We start from the raw sequence: 8596 nt of genomic DNA, 5'->3' as shown, positions 1-8596 counted from the left end.
CTTTCCTAAGGGATCTGACTGGAGATTTTTTTCCTTGAGAAAAAAAGTCCATAGACTTACACTGAAGGAAGGACCTGAGCTATACAGAGGGACCAGAACATCACAGGGGGTGACTTGGGGGTGGGCTTGATTTGAGTGACTTACAAATTAGGAACATAAGCAAATTGTCATGCAAAAGTAAACAATATCCTCAGTATCGCTCTGCCAATTTCTCAAAGTGTCTGAAGTAGTATAGATGATAGCATTTTTTTATTGTTAAATATTAAGTGCATTTAGTGTGAATTGGTTAAGTGCTCACAGAACAAATGGGTTTTCTGCTGGATTTTGATGTTGAGATTGTATCAGCAGATCGTGTGGAGATTTGAATGTCATTCAACCACAGAGGAACAGAGAAAGTAATGATGTGTGCCTCTTGGTGATAGGACCACCAGCTGCTGCTCGTTCAATGGCCGCATAGTGTGAGTTGGGACGTAGACCTGGAGGAGTGAATTGACATAAAAGGGTGCTGTTCCAGTGGCTGTCCTGAAGGCCAGAGTCAAAGCCTTGAATTTGATGCAGACAGCTACTGGTAGCCAGTGAAGTGAAATCAAGAGTGGTGTGAAGAAGGCCCTCTTTGGCTGACTGAAGACCAGATGTGCTGCTGCATTCTGAACTATTTGCAGTGGCTTAATCTTGCTAGCTGTGAAGCTGGCCATCAGAACATTACAGTAGTCCGGTCTTGAAATGACCAAGAGCTTTGTAGCATAATCAGACAGAAAAGGTCTTGATGTTGTAAAGACTGGGCGGTTGATGAGATGTTTGCACTGAAGTTAAGTTGGTCATCCACCACAGCTCTCATGTTCCAGGCTGTCCTGGTTGGCATTAGTGTAGTTGAACCAAAATTAATAGAGAGGTTGTGGTCAACAAGACAGGTTGGCTGGGATCACGAGGAGTTCAGTCTTGACAAGGTTGAGCTGAAGGTACCAGTCCATCATTCAGGCCGAGATTTGAGAGAGGCAGGCAGAGAAATGAGCTGAGATGGTGGGGTCGTCAGGCTGGAATTACGGGTATAGCTGCGTGTCATCTGCATAGCAGTGGTATGAAAAACCATGTGCCTTAAGGATCGGTCCAAGTGATGTAGTGTGGATCGAGAAGAGGGGGGTCCAAGCACCAGTGGTCAGCTGGTGTGGCTTGGACACCTCTCCTGTCCAGGTGATGCTAAAATCAACTTAGAACCCCTTAGCAACCACATAGCTATGTCCTGGGAACCACTGGAACATCCCAGCAAACACATAGCAACATGTTAAAGTGCATGTAGAATGCCTTAGCAACTTCATAGCTATGCCCTGGCAACCACGCCCAAGCAAATGCATAGTAACATGGACAAATCCACTTGGAATGCCTTAACGACTGCATAGATACGCCCTGGCATCCACTCAGAACACTTCAGCAAATGCTTTGCAACATGGAAAAATTTACTTGGAACACCTTAGCAGCAGCAGAGCTATGCCCTAGCAACCACTTAGAACACACCAGCAATTGCATAACAACCCAGATAGCAAGCACATTTGCACAAATTCCGGCACAAAGTGCAGCACTGTCAACACACTCAAAGCCGACGGTGAACACCTTTTCTTTTTACAATAAATCTACACTTTAACTTTCACATCTGAAAATCACACGTGAAGCCTGTTTACTTTTATATCTGAAAGTGAAAGTTAAAGTGGATACTTAGAGTAAAAAAGGACTTAAATATTGTTCTGTTTCTCACCCATACCTATTATATTGCTTCTAAAGACATGGATTTAAACTCTGGAGACTTTTGGATTACTTCTATGTTTCCTTTATGTGATTTTTGGAGCTACAATGGCCTGATCACCATTCACTTGCATTGTATGGACCTATAGAGCTGAGATATTCTTCTAAAAATCATTGTTTGTGTTCAGCAGAAGAAAGTCATACACATCTGGGATGGCATGAAGGTGAGTAAATGATGAGAGAATTTTCATTTTGGGGTGAACTAGGCCTTTAAACTGTTTTGAACTCATGAACTTCAACAAAAATAAATTAAACTAAAACAATTAAACTGTTTGTTGTCTATATGTGGGTCAGATCAGGGCCAGAGGACCCAGGTGTATACTGGGCCAGAACTAAGTCAAGTATGTGGCCCAGAAAGTGAGTCAGCTTCACGGATGGAGTTGGTAAGGTCATTCCACCAACGTGGTATGATGAAGCCGAAAGTCCGGGAAAGTCTTTTGGTGCCTCTTTGTGTTGGTACAACAAGGCTTCTAGTGGGCATGTAGCTCTGCAGAAAGGATTTTAGGTATGCTGGAGCAGACCCAGTGACTGTTCTGTATGCCAGCACTAGAGCCTTGAACTTGATAAGTACATCAACTGGAAGCCAGTGAAGAGAGACAAAGAGTGGTGTAACATGTGCTCTCTTTGGTTCATTAAAGACCAGACGTGCTGCTGCATTCTGGATTATTTGCAGGGGTCTAATAGCACATGCAGGGAGGCCTGCAATGTGAGTGTTACAGTAGTCCAGTCTAGTTATGACAAGTGACTGAACAAGAAGTTGTGTGGCATGTTCAGATAGGAAGGGTCTTATCTTCCTGATATTGTAGAGTGTAAATCTACATGATCTTGCAGTCTTTGAGATGTGACTAAAAAGCTGTTTCAAAAGTACAGCCACAAGACGTAAACAATATGCATGTTAACATGATTTTAGCATGATATAATTGCTTATTATCCTTTTCTGCTATACCCAATTTTACCACTTCGTTGCCATGACGATTCAGTGTCAATAAACCCTAAAGTGACTGTGAAAATGACGATTTAAACAACTTTACAGCTCAAATACATACGGTATAACTGAAGAATTAACGTAAGTGGTTTTTTTTTTTATTATAAGCTTCACATTTCTGCCTTTAAACCTTCCAAAATTTGGCCATGTGCACTTTCATTGTAAGTGCATCACTGTGACCTTGATTTTTGCTTCTTTTTTTTTAAAGAAAAGGAGGGATGATTCCAAAAATGTTTTTGTGGTAATCAACATTATGCCACAAATGCTGTTAGAATATTCCTTTAAGTCCACTTAGAATGCCTTAGCAACTGCATAGCTATGCCCTGGCAACTAACAAGCAGTGGCCGATTTGTAAAAATTCAAGGGGGATGGTGTTGTCAAACTTTTTTTTTTCTTTGCACCTTGAAAACAGTTTTTCTCAGGGTTACACCACATGACCTGAACAAAATGTGCCTTTTAAAATTAATTTTTATTTTTTTAATTTTTTTTACTTCATGCTCAGTCTTGAGGGTCTCAAGGGGTCCTCTCTGTTTTATAGTTTGTATGGTCAACATAAACACAAATATGTGTTGGTTACACCACATGACTTTGATTTGGTGGATAAAAGTGTTTTAAATGAATCATATTTTAAAACAATTGTTTCACTGCTTTTTTTTTTTCTTTAAGAAATTGAAACAAAAGATTATTCTGCAGTAGTCATGCCAACGTTTTTTCCCTCGGGAATTTCAACTTTTAATGAGACTTTGACCTTTTTTTTTTTTTTTCTTTTTTTTGGACACCACATGACATATTTATTTTAATCCCCAGAAAAATGTCAATATTACTTCAAACTCAGAAATTGAAAATATGCTCATCTTAAAAAAGGTGCATCAAGTAAATGTTTAGTGTGAATTGCATTTGTATGTATTTTTTACACATGGCCATAATATGCATGCACCTGTTACCCTCTGAGATAGTGTTTTATGATGCATTTTGTGAAAATGATCCTCATTATGATCATGAAACAGGTTTGTTCTAGATCGTTCCCTCAGTCACACACGCATTGTTTCTGCTCCAGTAACCGAGAATTAATAACAGAAGTTTGAGCTGTTAAAGGATGCTTAAACAGTGTTGTAAAAAGTTGTTCTACACACAAAAGCGTTTTAGGTGACACATGGGTGAAATCCTGAAAATTATCATAGCAATATCTTAACTTCTGTCCTCTTCTTTTTGAAGAGAGACTAAATATTTCCTCTAATTGTTTTCTTGGCCATTTTTGAAAGTCCGCAAAACATTTGAAAAATTGCATTACCTTCAGTGGCATAAGTTTCATGTGAATACTAACAAGGACAAGTCAACCCATCATCGCTAAAGTACTAACAGTTACTTATATTTTGTATTTTAAATACGTAATCCCGTTACATGTATTCTGTTACTCCCCAACCCTGAAATCTGGCAAAGTCAAACGTGTCAAAATCTAATTCTGATTGTCTAGTCCTCAATAAAAAGTTAAAGAAAGTCTGTAATTTATCAAATGTAGATAATTCAATATTTTTCTTGCATGAACAGTTCTAAGTAATACATGACACAGTTTATATAAAGGGGATGGTAAGGGGGAGATGGTGGTTTTACAAGAGGGATTGCATTCCCTTGCATCCCACTCAACTCGAGCCCTGCTAAAAACACCCCAGAAAATGCAGAGCAACATGCAAAAAAATCCACTTAGAAAACTAAGCAATCGTATAGCTACACTTTGCCATGGCAACCACTCAGAACACCTCAGCAAACTTATAGCAACCTGCTAAAATCCATTTAGAATTAACAACCACATAGCAATGCCCAAGCAACCATTCAAAACACTCCTGCACTGTAGCGGCGAGGTTTGCACAGACGAGTACCACTAACTTTTATTTCATAAAATGAAAAGATCTAGTATATAGTATAGATTGTTTTTGATCGTTTCATTCTTTATTTAACCTATATTTAAAATAAATATATACAATAATGTACGAATATTTGGTAACACTTATAATAATGTTCTATTTTTTAACATTAGTCAATATATTAGGCACAATAAAATACGTTTTTAACAGCATTTATTATTCTTAGCTAATGCTAATTGATATAAAATGTGATTGTTCATTGTTAGTTTGCGTTGGTTCATAATGCATTAATGAATGTTAACATATACAACTTTTAATTCTAAAAATGTATTAGCATATGTTAAAACTACCATTAACCAAGATTAATGAGTGCTGAGAAAGGTCATTGTTCATGTTACCTAATGTAATTGACTAATGTTAATGAATCCAATCTTATAGTAAAGTGTTACCGAACGATCCATGAGTGCAGTTTTATGTTGTATGTTGCAAAGGAAGTTAAAATAATATATGTGGCATCTTCGTATGCTGTCACACAGTGCATGTGTATGCTGTATATGTGTGTGAGTGAGTTTAGATACACAAGTCACAAGTCACAGGATGTGGCAGAGAGATTGTGCAGGAAACGCATCACAATGCTGTGTTACCTAGTTAAAATAGACTGTACGTGCCAACTGTACTTTCCATAGTAAGAAAGGTGTTTGTCTTATCTGTCCTGTGTGAAGGGGATTCACAGGAAGTTATTTGCATAATGTTTCTAGATAAATGAAATTGAAGAATAAAGGCGATTTCCAATCCTCTTGAAAAATTCCCTTTAATGATTTTATAGTATGTAAGAGGAATGCAGCATTGTAATATTCTTTTTTCAGTTAACCAATCAAAGATGTCTTGTTGAGTTCTTGAGATCTTGCATTTAGAATTTAATGAAGGTGAATAGTATCTTTCTAAAATACAGATATTCTTTGAGCTCTACAAACTCGTAACAAAACTGAGAAACCCAGACAGTGTCAAGTGAATAACTGGTGAATGAAAAAGTGAGTGCAAATGGTGCATTGCTAACACTACATTATCAGTTTGTAAAAGTGGGAATGTATACATCTGTAAAATGCATTAATCCCATTAACCTGCATATAGAGTTGAGGTCCTCTGCCATGCTTCAGGGCTCTAAAACAAAACAAAGCACTTTTCTAAATGCTACCCAACGTCTACAGCGCCTCACTCTTTCCATATACACACTGAGTGTAGTACTTTCAGCATATTGCGCTGTCGAGACAATATTCCTTCTGTCTACAGGGCTTAATATGACTTTGCCTGGCATAGCAGGTGAGTAAATAATGGCCTCATATCAAGTTGACATATTCAAAACATCTATGCCACTTTGTTTTTTATGCTCATAGAAAATATACCATCTATGTTGTAAAGGCTAATGTGGCTTCTCATGTAATATTGGAAAATTGCAATTAATTCTCATCCATTGGCAAGCTATATTCAAAAAACTATCGACAGCTGCTGTTATAGTCACTTCACTCACACTAACAATTATAATGAAAATTGTTTGGGAAGTTCACATGTCGTGCATTGCAAATCTAAAACTGGCTATTTTAAACACAAATTATTGTGCATGCTGTTTGTACGATAGTACTAATTTAAAATGGCATTACTATATTCTTCTAGTGGTAGTTTTAAGTGGAAGTGTATGACAGAGTAGAACAAATACTTTGTTACTGTACAGTTTTTGAATATTTCTACTTTACTCAAGCATAAATATTTCTGTTACTTTAACTCCAAAACATGTCTTTCTTTTGATTCTTTTGAATCAGTCAAATCGGTTCAAAAAGTGACTCTCTGAGTCAATCGATTCACAAATTTGAATCACAGTCACGAGGGGAACCAGGGACTGGTGTAGTGTCTCTCCTTCAGAATCTTAAAAAAGGGATGTTCACGTAAATTTGAATCGGTAAATTTGAATTGATTTGTTCAACTCTTCCTTGAGAACTGTGTAATATTAACTGTTTATAAGTCAATTGAGTCAATTTCCATTAAAGGTCTCTTGACCTTTCCTTCAGTATGATGATTGGGTACTTCATACTACTCTGCTTTTACAGAATCACTTGTAAAACACATGGCAATTTAAAATGAACTAGTGAGGGCAAAAGGAGATAAAATGGTAAAAAACATGACAGATATGGTGACCAGTCACAACAATTGAAATAAACACTTTCTCTTACACATTTCAATCCGTTTGATCTAAAATCTTGTTGATAAAAGAAAAGTTAGACATGTTATGTCCCAGGGTATAACAGCTGCGTTATTGTCTGTTAGTGAACATTGCTCCCACCCTCCAGCTCTCAGACAGCAGTCTGTCACTCTGTGTGGTGTAATACAGTTGGTCAGACACTTACGCTTCTGCTGATAACAGAGATTAAGAGGAAGCGTTGAATGGACAGCTGTACTTGAGCAAGACTCAAACATGAGCAACACTTAAATTATAGCATTAAAGCTGAAGTGATATTTTTTAATCCGTGGAAAGGTTATGCATAATGTTAGCATCTGTCACAATTCACTTTCATTGCATCTGTTATGTATAATTTTGTTTTTTCATATAATGAAAGTGAATGGTGACTGAGGCTACCATTCTGCTTAGCATTTCCTTTTGTGTTCCACAGAAGAAATCATACAGGTTTGAAATAACATGAGGATGAGTAAATTATGACAGATTTTATTTATTTATTTATTTATTTTTTGAGGTGAAGTATCCCTTTACCCCTGTGTGTCTGTTTGTGCAGCTAAACACTCAAAGACCTAAAACCAAGATATGAAGGCTGTTTCTAAAATTTGAATTGTGCTCCATCCTGTATTTCAGCCTCAGAGTTAGTTCCTTATTTTCATTGGTTTTATGATCGCTGATTAACTGACAGAACCTATCTGATAGCAGGTATCAGCACAGATGTCAGTTGTCAAGTGGACGCCATATGCCCTCCATAAGCATCCTTTTCCTGTCATCCTGTCACTAATGTTTGTTTGGTTCTGTTAATGATTTTACTGATTACCAATGTAATTTCTAAGTCTATTTCAATGACAGCCTTTAAGACAGGAAACCTATCTGACCAATAGTTGCATAATAATTATCTGTCCAATTATGTGACAAATTTATGTGACAATACTTGGGTTAAACCAATGAAAAATGTCATTTCTCAAGTTTTTTTTTTAGATTGTCTCAAAAGAAACTGCAGGAAGCGTTGTTGTAGAAATGTGCAATTTGCCATAACCAGCACTGATACATTCAGCATTAAATAACTATATTCCCTCATTAAATGCACAAAATTACATCCTGTAACAGTTTTGCTGCACTATCTGAAGCCCAAGGTCAAATTGTGAACTGCTGATCATTGCAAATAGTGCTGTTGTTATATTAATTTCAATGTATCACACCGAGGACAAACTTTAGAAGGTGAGAAAGGGGATCTGACTTCTCTAATGAAGCCTTGAATATATATAAATATATATTCGCTCAGTAGATCCTTAAAATGCAAGTGGATGTTGATTTGACTTTTGAAGCTCCACAAATCACAGATAGTCAGCATAAACGTCATTGAAACAAATTCAGTGGTTAAATGAATGTCTTCTAAAGCAACACGATTGCTTTTGGTGAGAAAAATATAAATATGTAAGTACTTTTCTTACTCTAAATCATCGCTTCCCATCATCAGTTATTGCATGTGTGACATAATCGCGTCAGCACTTGAAACACGCGAGAACTGACGCATGAGCTTCACAGCCGGAAGAGGAGCGCAGTAGGAGGAACGCTGTAAAGAAGCTTCATTGGTTTTGGTTTATATCTATATTTGTATCTGTTACTTTACTCAACATGGTGCGTTTGTGTGCTTAACCTCGATGTCCCAACCAAGAGGAGAACGTGAGATTACATGCGTAACATGACAATGCGATTACGTCA

The sequence above is a fragment of the Xyrauchen texanus genome, chromosome 35 (genome assembly GCF_025860055.1).
Source record: "Xyrauchen texanus isolate HMW12.3.18 chromosome 35, RBS_HiC_50CHRs, whole genome shotgun sequence".
NCBI lineage: Eukaryota > Metazoa > Chordata > Actinopteri > Cypriniformes > Catostomidae > Xyrauchen > Xyrauchen texanus.
Note: the sequence above shows the minus strand (reverse complement) of the source record.